This window comes from Chelonia mydas, chromosome 9, assembly GCF_015237465.2.
Source record: "Chelonia mydas isolate rCheMyd1 chromosome 9, rCheMyd1.pri.v2, whole genome shotgun sequence".
Taxonomy (NCBI): domain Eukaryota; kingdom Metazoa; phylum Chordata; order Testudines; family Cheloniidae; genus Chelonia; species Chelonia mydas.
The window spans coordinates 47409692-47429893 of record NC_057855.1 but is presented as its reverse complement, the minus strand read 5'-3'; the positions used below and the strand labels follow the sequence as shown (position 1 = coordinate 47429893).

At 43.7% G+C, this 20202-nt stretch overlaps 1 long non-coding RNA gene across 1 annotated transcript in view; it reads right to left on the bottom strand.

Moving 5' to 3' along the window:
- LOC122461692 overlaps window positions 1–20202 on the bottom strand; it is a 60869-nt gene that overhangs the window by 13810 nt on the left and 26857 nt on the right. Inside the window, exon 2 of the long non-coding RNA XR_006283796.1 lies at window positions 3323–3479. This is a non-coding gene — a long non-coding RNA (uncharacterized LOC122461692). The remainder of the gene's footprint in view (window positions 1–3322; window positions 3480–20202) is intronic.

The following is a 20202-nucleotide window of genomic DNA, read 5'->3' as shown; positions in this document are numbered from 1 at the left end:
TTTATTTGAGCATAAGCTTTCGTGAGCTACAGCTCATTTCATTGGATGCATTCAGTGGAAAATACAGTGGGGAGATTTATATACACAGAACACGAAACAATGGGTGTTACCATACACACTGTAACGAGAGTGATCAGGTAAGGTGAGCTATTACCTGCAGGAGAGCCGGGGGGGAAAAACCTTTTGTAGTGATAATCAAGGTGGGCCATTTCAGCAGCTGACAAGAACGTCTGAGGAACAGCGGGGGAGGAGTATTGTGTGGAATGTTGGTGTAGAGGGCTTCTACATCCATAGTGGCTAGGATGGTGTTTTTCCCATGTTTATTCCCCCCTCTCCCCTCCCCCCCCCCCCCTGCGCTGTGCTCAGACGTTTTAGTCAGCTGCTGGAAATGGCCCACCTTGATTATCACTACAAAAGGTTTTTTCCATCGTTGTGTGGAATGTTGCCCTCTACACCAACATTCCACACAAAGATGGACTACAAGCTATCAGGAACAGTATCCCCGATAATGTCATGGCAAACCTGTGTGGCTGAACTTTGTGACTTTGTCCTCACCTATAAATATTTCATATTTGGGGACAATGTATACCTTCAAATCAGCGGGACTGCTATGGGTACCCGCATGGCCCCACAGTATGCCAACATTTTTATCGCTGACTTAAACAACGCTTCCTCAGCTCTTGTCCCCTAATGCCTCTACTCTACTTGCGCTACATTGATGACATCTTCATCATCTGGACACATGGAAAAGAAGCCCTTGAGGAATTCCACCATGATTTCAACAATTTCCATCCCACCATCAACCTCAGCCTGGACCAGTCCACACAAGAGATTCACTTCCTGGACACTACGGTGCTAATAAGCGATGGTCACATAAACACCACCCTATACCGAAAACCTACTGACCGCGATTCCTACCTACATGCCTCCAGCTTTCATCCAGACCACACCACACGATCCATTGTCTACAGCCAAGCTCTACGATACAACCTCATTTGCTCCAACCCCTCAGACAGAGACAAACACCTACAAGATCTCTATCAAGCATTCTTAAAACTACAATTCCCACCTGCTGAAGTGAAGAAACAGATTGACAGAGCCAGAAGAGTACCCAGAAGTAACCTACTCCAGGACAGGCCCAACAAAGAAAATAACAGAACGCCACTAGCCATCACCTTCAGCCCCCAACTAAAACCTCTCCAACGCATCATCAAGGATCTACAACCTATCCTGAAGGACGACCCATCACTCTCACAGATCTTGGGAGACAGGCCAGTCCTTGCTTACAGACAGCCCCCCAACCTGAAGCAAATATTCACCAGCAACCACACAACAGAAACACTAACCCAGGAACCTATCCTTGCAACAAAGCCCGTTGCCAACTGTGTCCACATATCTATTCAGGGGACACCATCATAGGGCCTAATCACATCAGCCACACTGTCAGAGGCTCGTTCACCTGCACATCTACCAATGTGATATATGCCATCATGTGCCAGCAATGCCCCTCTGCCACGTACATTGGTCAAACTGGACAGTCTCTACGTAAAAGAATAAATGGACACAAATCAGACGTCAAGAATTATAACGTTCAAAAACCAGTCGGAGAACACTTCAATCTCTTTGGTCACTCGATTACAGACTGTGACGGGGCAAGGCCAGATGGCTATAGAAAAGTAGTGGGAGACAGATATATTAGCTCCAGGCTAAACAAATCCTTGGTACCAGGATAAGTGAAATGGAAGCTGCTCTAGGTCAATTAAGACACCTGGGGCCAATTAAGAACTTTCCAGAAGGCAGGGAGAATGCTAGGTTGATTGGGACACCTGAAGCCAATCAGGGGCTGGCTGAAACTAGTTAAAAGCCTCCCAGTTAGTCAGGTGGGTGTGCATGTCAGGAGCTGTGGGAGGAAGTTGCACTGTTGGAGAGACTGAATAGTACACACCATACCAGGCATAAGGAAGGAGGCCCTGAGGTAAGGGTGAAGTGGAGCTTGCGGAAGTGAGGGCTGCTGTGTGGGGGAAATAGCCCAGGGAATTGTACATGTCATGTTTCTAAAAGGTCAGCTACCATAGCTGATACTAATAGGGTCCCTGGGCTGGAGCCCGGAGTAGAGGGTGGGCCTGGGCTCCCCCCCAACCTTTGCCCCCTGATTAATCACTGAGACTGGGAGACAACAGAGACTGTGCAAGGAAGGATAACTTCTCCTCACCTCCCCTCACTGGCTTATGATGAAAATGGCTCAGTAGACTGTGACCCTTGTCTCTAGAGAGAGAAGGGTTACATGGAGGGTCACAGTGAGTCTCTGAGGCTAGCGAAATCTGCCAGGAAATGCGGGACCCATGGAGGCAAGGAAAGAGCTTTGTCACAAGACCTAAAAGTTGCAATTCTTCAATAAAAATACTTCAAAAACAGACTACAACGAGAGACTGCTGAATTGGAATTAATTTGCAAACTGGATACAATTAACTTAGGCTTGAATAAAGACTGGGAGTGGATGGGTCATTACACAAAGTAAAACTATTTCCCTGTATTTACCCCCCTCCCCCACTGTTCCTCAGACGTTCTTGTCAACTGCTGGACATGGCCCACCTTGATTATCACTACAAAAGGTTTTTCCCCCCCGGCTCTCCTGCTGGTTATAGCTCACCTTACCTGATCACTCTCGTTACAGTGTGTATGGTAACACCCATTGTTTCATGTTCTCTGTGTATATAAATCTCCCCACTGTATTTTCCACCAAATGCGTCCGATGAAGTGAGCTGTAGCTCACGAAAGCTTATGCTCAAATGAATTTGTTAGTCTCTACGGTGTCACAAGTCCTCCTTTTCTTTTTGCGGATACAGACTAACACGGCTGCTACTCTGAAACCTGTCATTAAGGCAGGAGAGTTTGCTTTCTGCCTTGATCTCTTGAAGCAGAGCAATTATCAGGGTGGCGCTGCTCCAAGGGAGCTGGACAATGGTGGTCTGGGCCAAAATTTCCTAAGTAGGGGATTTCCTGAATGCTGGTTGCAGCCAATTATTTTCCAGGACTTTTGTACATAGTATAAATAAACAAATTACACTAAGAATACCAAGACTCCACAGCACTGATTTCTCTTGCAACAGGAAACCAACCTGTAAGTCCACAACATCTGCTACTGCTGAGCAGAAGTATGCTCCATGCCAACCAGAGGTAGTTTTGACCTCCTGCTCCTGAGATCATAAAATAAATTCTTAGTCAAGTGTGCAGGAAAGCTGGATGTAAGTAAACATTATGCTTTGTAATGGCAAAATGTAAATGTATACTTTTAGGAACAAAGTCTGTAGGCTATACTTACAGCATGAGGGAAATCTGTCCTGGAAAGCTGTGACTTTGGCTCCTCTAGGCCATGCCAAGTCTGGGCACCGGTCTCGTACAAAGAGCAGGGAAAATGCCTCACTTCTGCACTCACTTGTCTCCCTGCTAGGTCTTGGTAGTATGTGGGAGGAAGCTGTCTGAATAGAATGCAGAAGGGACAAGAGTCAGGCTGAGGGGGAGGGAATGGGTAGGGGAGCAGATTGGGACAAGAAACATTGCAGGTGCCTGGGGAGATTGGGAAAGCTAGTGAAGTGGGAATTAGGACTGGAAGTTGGGAAAGGGAGGCCTGGGAGCCAGGGAGGAAAATGCTGGGAGACTAGTAACCAGAGGGTAGAGAGGGAGACTAAAATCAGATGGGGGGTTGGGTGGAAGACAGGGACTAGCCAAGCAAGGGGACAGACAAGGACTCCTTGTCAAGGAGATGGGTGTTAGGAGGGCAGTAAGATTGGATAAGAAGCCCGGGGAGAGACTGAGTTGGAGACAGTGGGGATGGAGAGAGAGGGTGTGGGGATGAGTGGAAGTCAGTGGGTGGGTGGAAAAGGACAGATCAGATGAGGAGCCAGGAGCAGGGACCTGGGACTGGTTGGGGGATGATGTTTGGGGAACCTGGGATGGGAAGTCCAGAGAGGGACACTAGTACAGGCAGGGCAAAGAGACTGGGACTGGGATGAGAAACCTAAATGGAGACTGGGACTAGGGGTGGGAAAGACACAGGGCTAGAACAGGGACAGGTTGGATGGGAAGTTGCCTAAGGGGCCAAGAGTGGGAGAAACAGGCAGAAGAGTCTGTCCTCACTAGAGCACACTCTCCTCCAATGCCAGGAATGGAACCCAACACCCCTGAGTTTCACCATGCCGCTGCTGTCAGCAAAAACCTCTGGGAAACTGTCCCATCCCCCTCTAGTGCTACTCTATATATAGGATTACAATTTCCTACTGCTATCAGTAAGTCCATTAGCTCAAGAGGCAAAGGGCTCACCATGGATCAACAAATTTGGAGAACTGATCATGCCGAAATGGTCAGCAGTTATTCCTAACTTGTTTGCAATCAGTGTTTGTGAACTTTTCATCCCTGACTGGTCATCAGTCACTCTAAAGTATTTTGTAATCAGCAATTTTCTGAAACTGATCATATCTGAATTCTCAGCAGTCACTCTGAACTTGTATCCATCTTGTGTTACCCTGGGGTCCCTAGGCCTCTCTGGATTAGAAATATGTTTATTAAAAGTACGCCTCTCCACTGGTGTTACCAAGGGTTGGGGTCTCCACACTAGGGTTAGGCTTGTGTCCAGTAGGTATCCTCACTCCAGGGTTAGGTTACTAAGACAAGGTGCTTCCATGCTAGTGTTGCACCTGGGGTCACTAGGGCTCCCCGTGCTAGGGTTAGGGTTACCAAGATGGACCTGAAAAATACACATGATGAGTCTCTCCCCTGGCTTCCCTACCTAGATCTATTATACAGTTTCTAGCTTTTAAGTACAACAGAATAACGTATCTACAATAACAAAAGGGACCACATGAAACCCAGAGGGCTATATGAAATATTTCATTCCACCCACCAGTATACTTTCCAGCAGTTTCCATTAACTCTAATTAATGCAGGGGGCACACAGCTGGGATAGGATAGAGCACTGTCCCCAGGTGAGGCAAGGTACACCTTAAATTACATATTTTCACCACAGAAGACAAAGAACATAGTACTTTCTCCGTTCCACACTGTAGGAGCAATATTTGGCATGTAATGAAAGTATAAAAATGATATGGCAAACAGAAGAGCACCCGTGAGCCTCCCCTTTGTAGCCTGGCCCCAGTCACAAGATCTACAAAGTGGCCACATGACAACAATCTGACTCCAAAGCCTCCTGTTCTAATAATATAGATTTAAGGTTTAATTGGGTTTGCAGTGATGGAATCCTGGGAAAGAGCTTAAATTATCATAGGGCATTAAACCTACAATAGACTAGAAGTTGCATGTGAGCAGGCCGTGAAGGTGAGCCCATTATAACCGCAGGGCCCATGAGAAATGAGAGTTGTACCAAATTTCTGAATTTACGTTTGTGGAAACTCCATCAATCCTTCATCCTTTCTTTCAGATCTCCAGCCCCAATCCTGCAAACACTTATGTGCATGTTTATTGCTACCATGAGTAGTTCCACTAAAATCAATGCATTGCTCATGATAGTGAAGTTACACATACGGAAGTGTTTTCAGGATTGGGATGCACATCTGATGAAAGGTGCAGCCTTTAAATGACTTTGTGATGTGACTTCTCAGGACTTTTGTGAAGGGGAAGAAAACGATTTGTTGGGGTTTCTGACATATTTAGTTCAGCAGGTTTGCTCAGCTTTTTAGGCTTAAAGTGCTGTGGGGATTTCTGGAACATGAATGGAATGGAGAAAGGTGCAAACAGTTGGTGTAGGTCAAAGTAGATGATGTGTTCTTATATTTTTGCCTGTTCTTATCAATAAAGAGTCTGTGTAACCTTTATGATCTGTGAGGCTGAATGGAACAGCATGCAATGGCCTGTTACTGACAGATTACAAGGGAAGTCTTGTCCCTTCCTGCTTGCCAGAAAAATGTAGGACCTTGGAGGAGGTAAGGGAATGGTCAGGGATGAGAGGGATCCCTAGCAAAATAGACGGAAAACTTTTGTGCTCACCAGCAGAGACATGGGGGTTCTTCACCCGGCAAGCGGGGGGAAACTACACTCACTTTTTAAATGAGTTAATTTAAATAGCTGCATGTAATCCCAGTCTTGGAGAGGGACAGGCTGTGCAGACCCTGGCCCTGGGTTGGCAGAGAAACAGTTAACCACTTTTCCTTAAATAGAGCCAGAGATGTCTGCCTTTTGGCAGCCACTCAAGAGAGGGTGCAGACAGCTGTGTAGAAGGGAGGGTCTGTCTCCTCTCTCTCTATATATGAGTTTAGTTGGCTCTTTTTTTAAAAGTCTTCAGAGGATTGTAAGGCTGAATTGGCATAGAGGATTGGTTTTCTGTACTGTTTATTGGGTGCTGTGTGATGTTCTTAGGTGGTTGGGAAGCAGCCTTGAAGATTAAACCTCTGTTTTTGCTGTGACTTTGCATGACATAAATCATGCTCTTTGGGAATGTAGTGGGAGGGAGACATATTTAATGGCAAAACTCATCCTGAAGACTGTGTATCCTCCTCCTCTGTAGTATCTGCTAACTTTGGGCTGACCGTCTTTTCACAGTGTAGTTAAGGTGGTTGATCAGTGAGCGTACTAACCACCTGCTGTGATGTATCTTTCCTTAAGCTACACACTTACCACTAAAAAGAAAGGGAGTACTTGTGGCACCTTAGAGACTAACACATTTATCTGAGCATAAGCTTTCGTGAGCTACAGCTTACTTCATCAGATGCATTCAGTGGAAAATACAGTGCGGAGATTTATATACATAGAGAACACGAAACAATGGGTGTTACCATACACACTGTAACAAGAGTGATCAGGTATGGTGAGCTATTACCAGCAGGAGAGCGGGGAAAAAACCTTGTGTAGTGATAATCAAGGCGGGCCATGTCTAGCAGTTGACAAGAACGACTGAGGAACAGTGGGGGTGGGGGGAGGGAATAAACATAGGGAAATAATTTTACTTTGTGTAATGACCCATCTACTCCCAGTCTTTATTCAAGCCTAAGTTAATTGTATCCAGTTTGCAAATTAATTCCAATTCAGCAGTCTCTCGTTGGAGTCTGTTTCTGAAGTTTTTTTGTTGAAGAATTGCAACTTTTAGGTCTGTAATCGAGTGACCAAAGAGATTGAAGTGTTCTCCGACTGGTTTTTGAATGTTATAATTCTTGACGTCTGATTTGTGTCCATTTATTCTTTTACGTAGAGACTGTCCAGTTTGACCAATGTACGTGGCAGAGGGGCATTGCTGGCACATGATGGCATATATCACATTGGTAGATGTGCAGGTGAACGAGCCTCTGATAGTGTGGCTGATGTGATTAGACTCTGTGATGGTGTCCCCTGAATAGATATGTGGACACAGTTGGCAACGGGCTTTGTTGCAAGGATAGGTTCCTGGGTTAGTGTTTCCGTTGTGTGGTGTGTGGTTGCTGGTGAGTATTTGCTTCAGGTTGGGGGGCTGTCTGTAAGCAAGGACTGGCCTGTCTCCCAAGATCTGTGAGAGTGATGGGTCGTCCTTCAGGATAGGTTGTCAATCCTTGATGATGCGTTGGAGAGGTTTTAGTTGGGGGCTGAAGGTGATGGCTAGTGGCGTTCTGTTATTTTCTTTGTTGGGCCTATCCTGTAGTAGGTGACTTCTGGGTACTCTTCTGGCTCTGTCGATTTGTTTCTTCACTTCAGCATTTCTCTTTTTTTAAAAATAGGTAGCTTTCAATTAGCAGCTTGACTTTAGTCACTTACATTCAAAACTCTAAACCTGTGTCTGTGTTACCCTTCTCACTTTTCTGGGTTATGCCCCACCTATTCTTTCCAACAGGGCTTTGTCAGGCTTCCTATGCTGAAAGGAGACTTGAGCATCTCTTTTCTCTTCATGCTATCTTCTGTGGATTCACAGTTATTTGTCTGTCACATGGTCCGCTGGCCCTAGAATTCAGGGAATGGGGGATTGCAGGTTGGAAGCAAGGCTTGCTGGGCAAGGGGCTGGGACTATAGACCTAGGGAGTACCTGGCAGTTTCTCCTTGGAGAAGCCAGGGAAGAGGAAAGACTGCTGAAAGGTCCCACCCCCAATAAGAATCTGGGTGCAGCAATACCACTCTCAGCTGGTCCAGAAGTCTGAAAGGTCTGTGGACCAGAGCTTAGAAATAGCTGGGGAGGCAGCCTAGAGGTGACAAGGCGGCAATGGAACCCTGTGTGTGTGTGTGCATGGGTGCTTTGGATAAAGGACCATGTGAGCCCTGGATGGAGGGATGAAGACGGTGGCTTTGTGATGAATGCAGATGAAGGAAACTGCTGTGACAATTGGTACAGTATGAGCTTGAAGCCCAGAAAGACCACCTGTGTAGTCTGAGGGTGTCAAAGAAGCCTCATGGTTTCATTCCCCTGTCTCAAAGGGAACACTACATGGCCAGAAGGCAGTGTCACCCAACCACTCAAAGAAGAAACTGAGATGAAAAGTATCATACAGGAGTGGGAGACTGTGGAGCAGTGAGGGGAAATGGAGGGACAAGTACACCTGATAGTGCAATTTACCTTGTTCAATCTGCCTGTAAGTAACAGTGTTATGGCACATCACCTCATACCACAGAAAGGGCATAAGAGTCTTATGGTTCCACCTGACATAAGCATGAGAGGTGATAAGACCTACTTCTTACTTTACTGGTTTCTTCTGATTCTGTAAAAAGGACTTGAAATGCAAGGTCTGGGGCTGTAGAATCTTAAATCCAGATCTGAGCTCACAGTCTGCTATATGACTTTGGCATATATGGTGGGTTTGTGTAGAATGTGAACACTTGACCATGAAGATAGGAAATGATTACTGAAGAGTGGTCAGATGGCTACAACTTCAGTCACTACCAGAAAGAACTGGAGTTGAACTGGTCACTTAAAAATGAGCATCTCTATCCCACTTCCAGTCCCCTGAAACATTCTGTACTTCTGTAACCCTTTAATTGGTGTATAAATATTTAAAGCGTGTGTAATAGTATTAATGGTTATGTAAGTCTGCAAAATGAAAATCTCTTAATTTACAAGTAAAACACTTGAAAAGATTATCCCATCCTGTAAACCATGTGATATGATGTCAGTGATGTGTAGGCTTATGGGCTATGCAATCATATACAGGAATAGTCAACAAGCAGACCATGGGCCAAATCTGGACTGCCAGATGCTTTTGAATGGACCCCAAAATCTTTTTATTTACTACTTATTATCATAGTAGTTTTTTAAAAAAATTTCTGGAGTCTGAACTTTGACTATACTTTGATCAAGAAATTTGGACCTTGACTACCCCAATATGGCATGTTTGGAAACTGAAAGAAAACTGTCTAGAACAGCACTTTCTCTCTTAGATGTCGGAATCTTATTTTCAGAATAATATGGGGTATCTTCCACAATTTATAGGAGCAGGGAAATAGAAAGATCATCACAGGTTGAAGAGATGAAAGTAGGACAATCCACACCAGGTGTTCTCAAACTGGGGGTCGGGACCCCTCAGGGAGCAGTGAGGTTCTTAAATGCGGGGTCACGAGCTGTCAGCCTCCACTGCAAACCCTGCTTTGCCTCCAGCATTTATAATGGTGTTAAATATATTAAAAAGTGTTTTTAATTTATAAGGGGGGGGTTGCACTCAGAGTCTTCCTATGTGAAAGGGGTCACCAGTACAAAAGTTTGAGAACCACTGATCTACACTTTATTATCCCTGCTCGTGAGTCAGTTTGGTGCACATACACCAGAGGGCACCCTTGTCCCATGCTAATGAACTCACATAGGTGTCAATATCACTAGTAAAAATAGTGACTTGCTTTCAGTGAGCAATTGAAAAAGTCCTTACATCAAGAGCTGGATTCCGATTGCTGTGTAACCCTAAATCAGGGGAAAGTGTGTGACATATCCAGCCTTCTCTTCCCTACCCCTTCAGACTGCGTAAAACTTGTCGTCCTGATAACAACACTAAAACAAAGGGAAAGTTTGTACTACAATTGCATTATCCTATTTGTAACATATTATGTTTCACTTACAAACATTCAGGGTCACCAGCTGTGTCCATGTAACTGGTAACTAATCTGAGATTAAGCACTGGGTGTCATTTGACTGCCTGTATTTCCTAGGACAGACTACTTTTCACCCTGCAAGAGAATATCTGAGACCACAGAGTCTGCAGCAGTGGGGCTCTTCCATGCATACAATAGTTCTGCTAAAATATTCTCCACGTTTTCCAACCCAGGGGAGTCTTCCCTCCCTGTTCAGTGGTCAAACAGGCAAGAGCTCTCAAAGGAGGGGTGGGTGGGCGGGGGTTAGTCAGGCCTTGGGACTGACTCATTACAAGACCAATATGCTGAACTCTATTGATGCAGATATTTTAGAGGTTTAATCTTAAGAACATAAGAACAGCCATACTGTGTCAGACCAAAGGTCTATCCAGCCCAGTATCCTGTCTACTGACAGTGGCCAATGCCAGCTGCTCCAGAGGGAGTGAACCTAACAGGTAATGATCTAGTGATCTCTCTCCTGCCATTTTTCTCCACCCTCTGACAAACAGAGGCTAGGGACACCATTCCTTACCCATCCTGGCTAATAGCCATTAATGGACTTAACCTCCATGAATTTATCTAGTTCTCTTTTAAACAATGTTAAAGTCCGAGCCTTCACAACCTCCTCAGGCAAGGTGTTCCACAGGTTGACTGTGCGCTGTGTTAAGAAGAACTTCCTTTTATTTGTTTTAAACCTGCTACCCACTAATTTCATTTGGTGGCCCCTAGTTCTTATATTATGGGAACAAGTAAATAACTTTTCCTTATTCACTGTTTCCACACCACTCATGATTTTATATACTTCTATCATATCCCCCCTTAGTCTACTCTTTTCCAAGCTGAAAAGTCCTAGTCTCTTTAATCTCTCCTCATATGGGACCCGTTCCAAACCCCAAATCATTTTAGTTGCCCTTCTTTGAACCTTTTCTAATGAAGGTATACCTTTTTTGAGATGAGGAGACCACATCTGTATGAAGTATTCAAGATGTAGGAGTATCATGGATTTATATAAGGGCAATAAGATATTCTCCATCTTATTCTCTATCCCTTTTTTAATGATTCCTAACATCCTGTTCGCTTTTTTGACCGCTGCTGAACACTGCGTGGACGTCTTCAGAGAACTATCCACGATGTCTCCAAGATCTCTTTCCTGATTAGTTGTAGCTAAATTAGCCCCCATCATACTGTATGTATAGTTGGGGTTTTTTTTCCAATATGCATTACTTTACATTTATCCACATTAAATTTCATTTGCCATTTTGTTGCCCAATCACTTAATTTTGTGAGATCTTTTTGAAGTTCTTCAGAGTCTGCTTTGGTCGTAACTATCTTGAGCAGTTTAGTATCGTCTGCAAACTTTGCCACGTCACTGTTTACCCCTTTCTCCAGATCATTTATGAATAAGTTGAATAGGATTGGTCCTAGGACAGACCCTTGAGGAACACCACTAATTACCCCTCTCCATTCTGAAAATTTACCTTTTATTCCTACCGTTTGTTCCCTGTCTTTTAACCAGTTCTCAATCCATGAAAGGATCTTCCCTCTTATCCCATGACAACTTAATTTACGTAAGAGCCTTTGGTGAGGGACCTTATCAAAGGCCTTCTGGAAATCTAAATACACTATGTCCACTGGATCCCTCTTGTCCACATGTTTGTTGACCCCTTCAAAGAACTCTAATAGATTAGTAAGACATGATTTCCCTTTACAGAAACCATGTTGACTTTTGCCCAACAATTTATGTTCTTCTATGTTTCTGACAATTTTATTCTTTACTATTTTTTCAACTAATTTGCCTGGTACTGACGTTAGACTTACCGGTCTGTAATTGCCAGGATCACCTCTAGAGCCCTTTTTAAATATTGGCATAACATTACCTATCTTCCAGTCACTGGGTACAAAAGTTGATTTAAAGGACAGGTTACAAATCATAGTTAATAGTTAATCTTCAGTGTTTAAAATGACAGGTTTCAGAGTAGCAGCCGTGTTAGTCTGTATTCGCAAAAAGAAAAGGAGTACTTGTGGCACCTTAGAGACTAACAAATTTATTTGAGCATAAGCTTTCGTGAGCTACTTGCATCCAATGAAGTGAGCTGTAGCTCACGAAAGCTTATGCTCAAATAAATTTGTTAGTGTTTAAAATGTGCCCCAAAATACTAATACCAAACTAGCAAACATGCTTTCCAGATAGATACTTCAACATCACCCTTGAGCAAAAGCCTCAATCTGTGGTGCTAGTACTGTGCCCTGGAAGCCTAAAAATGGGGCTCCTTAGTACAGTACTAGCAGGGGAAGTGAGTACTAGAGTCCAGGGGCGTCTGCTGAAAACACTACTACCAGCTCACAGCTACTTCCTTATCTTAGTGCTTTGTGATCTAGGTGATAAATGCTAATGACCTAAGTCTTCAGAAAGGACTAGTGATTTGGGATGTCAAATGTGACACACAAAAGCTTATTACCTGGATCACCTGGGTTGCTCTTTACTGCTGTCAGGGGTGAAGGGTACTTGGAGGGTCATGGCTAAATGATGTCTGAGCTGTGATAAGACTCAGGACAAGAGTTGGGGGGGAATGTTTGATGCTGAGGACACTTTAATGAACCTTAGCTGGAGGGGACAGTAAGGGTATGTCTTCACTGCAGCCTTAACCCCAGGCTGTTACCCAAGGATGACCCCAAACCACCCTACTATCGCCAGACAAATCTTAAACCCAGGTTTATGTGTAGCTCTAACCCATCTACTTTGCAATGAGGCTTCACGTGAAGCCTGGGTTATGGAGCTTGGGTTTGTGATAGTCTTCTAATCCAGTGTTTCCTCAACGACCAGTCTGTGGACTGGCACAGGTCCCTGGGATCTCCCTCACACAGTTTAAGAAGGTCCCAGGTATCAACAAGGTTGAAAAGCACTGTTCTAATCCATTCCCACAATTCCCTATGAGGTGGTAGGCAATGTATTTTTCAGCCCTTCTACCTACTCACCACATATCCACAGGAAACTATCTGCTGACTTTTATATACATGGTCAGCATTTACCCCTCATTCCATGTGGCCTACTCTACTTCTGCCCAGCCAAACAGCATGAGGAGATGCCAGCTGGTAAAACCCCCATACACTGTGAAGCTAGCTGGCTAGAGGATCACAACAGGTTTCTGGTTATCCTCTGGTTTCAATACAGCAAGGAATGTGACTTTTGGCAGATGTGCCCAAATCAGCATCTCTACAGGAGCATCTCAAAGAGCCTGGTGGAAGAGTGGAGATGGCAGTCCTGTGTCAGAATTAAACCTCAAGGGGGCCAAAGAGGCCAGGAACCACAGTGGAGGAGACCCAGTGGCAGAGGGGATGAAGGAGCAGGTACAGACCCCAAAACAGAAAGTGCAGCCAGTTGGGCTAAGGGATGTCCTGAGGCCATATTCAGAAGATCTGTTTAGGGGTGGGAACAGATTGGAGAGAAGGGGGCAGTGGTGCCAGAGCCACAGCTGGGTAAAAGGCCCCCACTATCTTTATTGCTCACTTTGTGGTCTGCAGCCTGTTGACCAACAGCTGTGGCACCTGCTCCAGCACCAGATCCCGCTCCACCCCTGGCACCATCACCTGCAGACACCTTCACACTCCCATGTCCTGCAGCCACTGGACAGACTGGGACCTGGGAGGGCATCAGTTAGAACTTCTGGCATGGCAGTGTGCACAGAGAACTGTACCTGGTTTGCTCTACTCCTGTACAACCAGGGGGTAAGAAGAACTGTTACACTGGAGATTGCCAATTCCATTACCAGTGAGCCAATGCTGCTTGGGATCACTGTTCAATTTACAAGGCAAAACAATGTTCCCTCTAATTTTTGACAGGCCGTGTGTGCAAAAAATTTCTTCTGTGCAAATTTTTGTGCTTCTGTACAAATTTTTGTGCGTATGGTGTTTTGCAGTGTGTGCAGGGTTTAGGATCTGTGTGCATACGCACACGCGTACAGTTTAGAGGGAACAGTGCATGCAACCCTTGACAATTTTTCTTACCATGTGTGCACAGGCACTGACTTTTGTTTTTGCTGGCGAATGCTTTTGAAGAGGTGTGTGTGTTTGCGGGCAGAGGGTGGCTCTGCCGGTTTTGGGAGGAGGCTATTTTCAGCATATTTATACACTTCTTTCATATTCTAATTATTGAATGTGTGTCTATCATTGGTATCTTAATGTAATCATTATTAAAATAGTAATGAACTACATAATTACATTATCATGAATTACAATATATAAAAATCATTGCACTCACCTACAAGCTGTCTTCACTAACGTCCCAGTTTAAAGACATTGCATCTCACTGTAACTTTCTGGATGAAACTGTCAGCAATCTTATTTAATCTCGTTCCCTGGTACGGTCTTGATGCATGTTAAGGACAGCTACATTATTCAGTCACGTCTGTCCCATTGATGACTGGAGATAATTTTTAAGTCTTCGGAGGCTGGAGAATGCAGTGCAGGATGATACTGGCACAGTGAGAAGGATTCTTATAAAATTTGCAGTACTCTGGAAGTATAGTGCTCAAATGTTCATTCCCTTCCGTTTTTAAAAATGACAACATCCTCAGCACTGGAGACTGTTATATTTTTCTGCAGAGCTATGTCCAAGAACATGTCACGGTGTACTTTCAATCTCTGTTTATATACATTGTCTGCATAAAAGTCTGTTACTTGTTTGATTTAACCATCTCACTGCCAGTCGCAAACTGTATTTTCACAAACTGTTCCATTTGTGTCAAATGCTCTTGAATGTCAGATTCAAATCTTAAGTCAAGACTCCCCGTTACCGGATTGAAAACTTCATTAAGTAATTTTCCGTGCACATCCATAGGTGTAGCAAAAATATGCACACTCCTTCCTTCATCAGTTCGCCTTGATGCTTTCGTTACATTAGGCAGGCAGGGCTCCTCAAGATTCAACTGTTCAGCCTTTGCAGAAGCTTCTTTCCACAGATCCTCAAAACCATTGTTTCTCAATAGCTGAAGCATCTCAGAGGAAAAATCATTCTTTGTGCTTCCTGAAACTTCAGGCTGATTTTCTGTAGATTCGTGTTAACTAATTCTCCTTGGTCGAGAATAAGTAGAACCAGTTGCAGATTGAAAAATGTCTCAAACTTATGAAGTTGAGTAACAAATCCATGAGCTTTTCCTCCAGTATCAGAGAAACAAGTGCTGTCAATTTCCTCCAACAAGGTCAGCAGCATACCGTAGTTCGAAGCCACTGATCTCAGGCATGTAGCATGTAGACACCACCTTGTGGGGCAGAAAGAGCAAAGACATTGAGCAGCAGGAGCTTCTGCTTCTTGTAAGGTCTCAAAGCTGGCCACCTTTTTTTTTTTTTTTTTTTGGAGAGCTTCTGATAAAACCAATCAACTCACACATTAGAGATAAGAAGTTCTGAACAGGCTGTATTTGTTGCATCACATCTTGCACAGCCGGGTTTAATGAGTGTGCCATACAGTGTACATACACAGCTCTTGGTTCTTCGTGCTTGGTCCTAACTTGTATGCCAGTCAATACACCACTGTGCTGATATTTGTGGCCCCATTATAACTCTGTTCTCAACATTTTCTAATGTCAAAACTGAACCAGAGCAGTGCATCCTTCACTATAGTAAACAGCGTATTAGCATCAGACAGAGGTGTTTCATAAAATCCAAAGAAAAGCTCATCGACAGAAAAATCATCTTTAACTATCATCTCAAAAAAAGATATACTGGCATTAGAAAAGGTTCAAAGAAGGGCAACTAAAATGATTAGGGGTTTGGAACGGGTCCCATATGAGGAGAGATTAAAGAGGCTAGGACTTTTCAGCTTGGAAAAGAGGAGACTAAGGGCGGATATGATAGATGTATATAAAATCATGAGTGGTGTGGAGAAAGTGAATAAGGAAAAGTTATTTACTTGTTCCCATAATATAAGAACTAGGGGCCACCAAATGAAATTAGTGGGTAGCAGGTTTAAAACAAATAAAAGGAAGTTCTTCACTCAGTGCACAGTCAACCTGTGGAACACCATGCCTGAGGAGGTTGTGAAGACTAGGACTATAACAGGATTTAGAAGAGAACTGGATAAATTCATGGAGGTTAAGTTCATTAATAGCTATTAGCCAGGATGGGTAAGGAATGGTGTCCCTAGCCTCTGTTTGTCAGAGGGTGGAGATGGATGGCAGGAAAGAGATCACCTGCTAAACCCAGGGTTGTGAGTTCAATCCTTGAGGGGGCCATTTAGGGATCTGGGGCAGAAATTGGGGATTGGTCCTGCTTTGAGCAGGGGGTTGGACTAGATGACCTCCCGAGGTCCCTTCCAACCCTGATATTCTATGATTCTATGATCATTACCTGTTAGGTTCACTCCCTCTGGGGTACCTGGCATTGGCCATTGTCAGTAGACAGGATACTGGGCTGGATGGACCTTTGGTCTGACCCAGTATGGCCATTCTTATGTTCTTATTAAACATATGGACACTTGCTCTTTAACAGAACTGTCTGCTGTTTCCTCAATTATAAGTGTGTAGTAAAGACTTTCTTGAACAAATGTGCATAGCTTTTGCAGCACATCATTTGACATCAGGGTATTTTGTTGATGATTTCGTGAAACATCCATTTATAAGATGTTCGCTGTAGCCATCTCTTAAGCTCGGGTACATTCTCAGCATGCAAATGTAACAATTGAATGAAATTCAGATTTTCATCTGTGTGAAAGGCCACTACCTGTGCTGCTAAAACCTGCAACAAATTTATAATTTTCAGCAGTGAAATCCTTGTATGCTGCATATCAGGTTTTTTGCCTGCCAACATAAGGCTATCTACATATTCTTCTTTTTCAGACGCAGATACGTTCTGAGCAGCAGCTTAGTGTACACAAGACTTTTCATGGGATGAAAACCTTTCTAATGCTTTGTTCCATGAGCAAAACCCATTATTCACAAAAGCTGCTAATGATTCTTTGTCTCTACTTGTAAATGGGAGAAAATGTCTAGCCATAGCTGCTTTGCAGCAAACAGAGCAGGAAACACAATCCTTCACACTACCATATTCTGTCCATTTATACTGCGCACATCCTCCCCAACTCTCTAGAAAAGATCTCCCTTTGCCTCGTTTTTCTTTGGTGTTTTGTTTGCTCTCATTGTTATCAAAACTACTGGTAGCAGATTCAGCAGTCAGATCGTCCACTGTTGTAGCAGATTCTACCGTATTTGCTGAAGCACTTTGAGTTCCTGAAGGTTCCCCGCTGTTGGTTTTTCAACACAAATTTATCCATCTTTCAACCTGGCCCTACTCACATCCATTACTTAACCGTGAATAACAGTATACTACAGTATACTATATACAGGGTCTAATAATTTCGTCTTCCAGTTTCACTGCGTGCCATGTACACGCTCTTGCCACCTACTGGTGCCATTGTAAAATGTCAGTTTAAGACAAAGTAACTTCCAACTGACATCTTTAATAAACTTATCACATAAAAAAACAAAACATTGTGGCTCATGAGCCCTGGAGCACTCATGAAGTTGGCACCTATGCATGTTTGACTTCTAGTTATTTCCTGCTGGGATGCCTATAATAATTCTAAATAGAGGGGTTGGTATTAATTTTTATTTTTTAATAAAGATTTTGTTGTACACTAAACTAGTGTGAGTGCTTGGGAAAAGAGGAGGCAGGAGGCTTATCCAAAGTTTTTAATAAAGAATCAAACTCTTATAATTGCTTACAAGCAATAGCAAATACAGTGATCTGCATACTGCAGAAATACATAGTTTATCATATTTCTGCAATAATGTCACCAGGTGATGTGAAGCTACAGGTACACCTACCATCGCTTATGTCTCTTACTTACCCACATCCAGCTCCAGTGATGACAAGTGCACTTTCTGTTTTCCTATATTAGGCCTGCTAACCAGTCATGGCTTGAGCCTATTCCTGGCAAAAACTCTCTCCCTTTATCCTTGCAGATGTTGTACTGCATACCACACTACTATGGGATTGGGCATAGGGGAGCCCCATAGTTTTGTAGGCAGTGCTATCTTGCCTATACAGTAGAACCTCAGAGTTACAAACACCAGATTTATGAACTGACCAGTGAACCACACACCATATTTGGAACCAGAAGTATGCAATCGGGCAGCAGCAGCAGAGACCCAAAAAAAAAAAAAAAAAAAAAGCAAATACAGTACAGTACTGTGATAAATGTAAACTACTAAAAAAAAGGGAAAGCAACATTTTTCTTCTGCATAGTAAAGTTTCAAAACTGTATAAGGCAATGTTCAATTGTAAACTTTTGAAAAAAACAATGTTTTGTTAAGTGTTAGAGTTAAGAACAATCCCCATTCCCAAGGTATCTCAGGTTCTACTGTACATTCTTCCACCATCCTGTAATGGCTCAGTGTCTCTAAACAGTCTTCTGTCATCAGGATTGGGTTTTATAAGCCCGGACTGTAAAAACTAAGTGGAGACCCCTAAAAGTAACAGTGATACTGACCAAGATCTGCAGAATGATGGAGCAGTAGCCTTTCCATTTGACAATCATGCACTCCTTGTAGTGGGCAAACTATAGGCGCATGTGCCACTGATGACTCAGCACCATTCAGGAAACTATTCTTTCAAATCCAGCTAATCTACTAGGGCAAATATAGTGCCAATCTATAAAGAGGAAAATAAGGATAACCTGCGGAATTACGAACCAGTCAACTTAACTTCAGTACCCAGAAAGATAATGGAGCAAATAATCAATACATTTGCAAACACCTAGAAGATAATAAGGTTATATATAACAATCAACATGGATTTGTCTGTCAAGAACAAATCGTATCAAACCAACCTAATAGCTTCCTTTGACAGGGTAACAAGCCTTGTGGTAGATGTGGTATATCTTGACTTTAGTAAGGCTTTTGATACTGTCCCTCATAAACAAACTAGGGAAATGCAGCCTAGATGGAGCTATGAAAAATGTGGGTGCATAACTGGTTGGAAAAGCATTCCTAGAGAGTAGTTATCAGTGGTTCACAGTCAGGCTGGAAGGGCATATCAAATCGGGTCCCACAGGGATCGGTCTTGGGTCCAGTTCTGTTCAATATCTTCATAAATGATTTAGATAATAGCATAGAGAGTACATGATGTTTGAGGACAATACCAAGCTGGGACAGGTTACAAGTGCTTTGAAGGATAGGATTCAAATTCAAAAAGAGCTGGACAAACTGGAGAAATGGTCTGAAGTACATAGGGTGAAATTCAATAAGGACAAATGAAAAGTACGCCACTGAGGAAAAAACAATCAATTGCACACATACAAAATGGGAAATGATTGCCTAGGAAGGAGTACTGAGGAAAGGGATCTGGAGGTTATTGTGGATCACAAGATAAATATGAGTCAACAGTGTAACGCTGTTGCAAAAAAACCAAATATCATTCTGGGCCATAGGCGCTGACTCTGTGGGTGCTGCGGGGCTGGAACACCCACGGGGAAAAATTAGCAGGTGCTCCACACCCACTGGCATCCAAGATCTCCCCCCCCCATCCCCGAGCATGGAGTCCCCACTCCTCCTCCTCTCAGGACTTCCCGCCCGCTACCTAACAGCTGTTTGGCAGCGCTTAGGACTTTCCGGGAGGTGTAGGGAGGAGTAGGGATGTGGCGCGCTTGTGGGAGGAGGCGGTAAAGAGGCGGGGTGTGGGTGGGGACTTGGGGGAACGGGGTGGAACTGGGGCAGGGCGAGGGTGGTGCACGGGTGGACGGGGGGGTGGAGCACCCACAGGGCAGAGGGCAAGTTGGCACCTATGTTCTGGGCTGTATTAGCAGGAGTGTTGTAAGAAAGACACAAGAAGTAATTCTTCCGCTCTACTCTGTGCTGATAAGGCCTCAGCTGGAGTATTGTGTCCAATTCTCGGCACCACATTTCAGGAAAGATGTGGACAAATTGGAGAAAGTCCAGAGGACAGCAAAAAAATGATTACATGTCTAGAACACGTGAAGCATGAGGGAAGATTGAAAAACAAACTGGACATAACTGTTTTCAAGTACATAAAAGGTTATTATAACAAGAAGGGTAAAAAATTGTTTTCCTTAACCTCTGAGCATAGGACAAGCAGTGGCCTTAAACTACAGCAAGTGTTGGACATCAGGAAAAACTTCCTGTCAGGCTAGTTAAGCACTGGAACAAATTGCCCATGGAGGTTGTG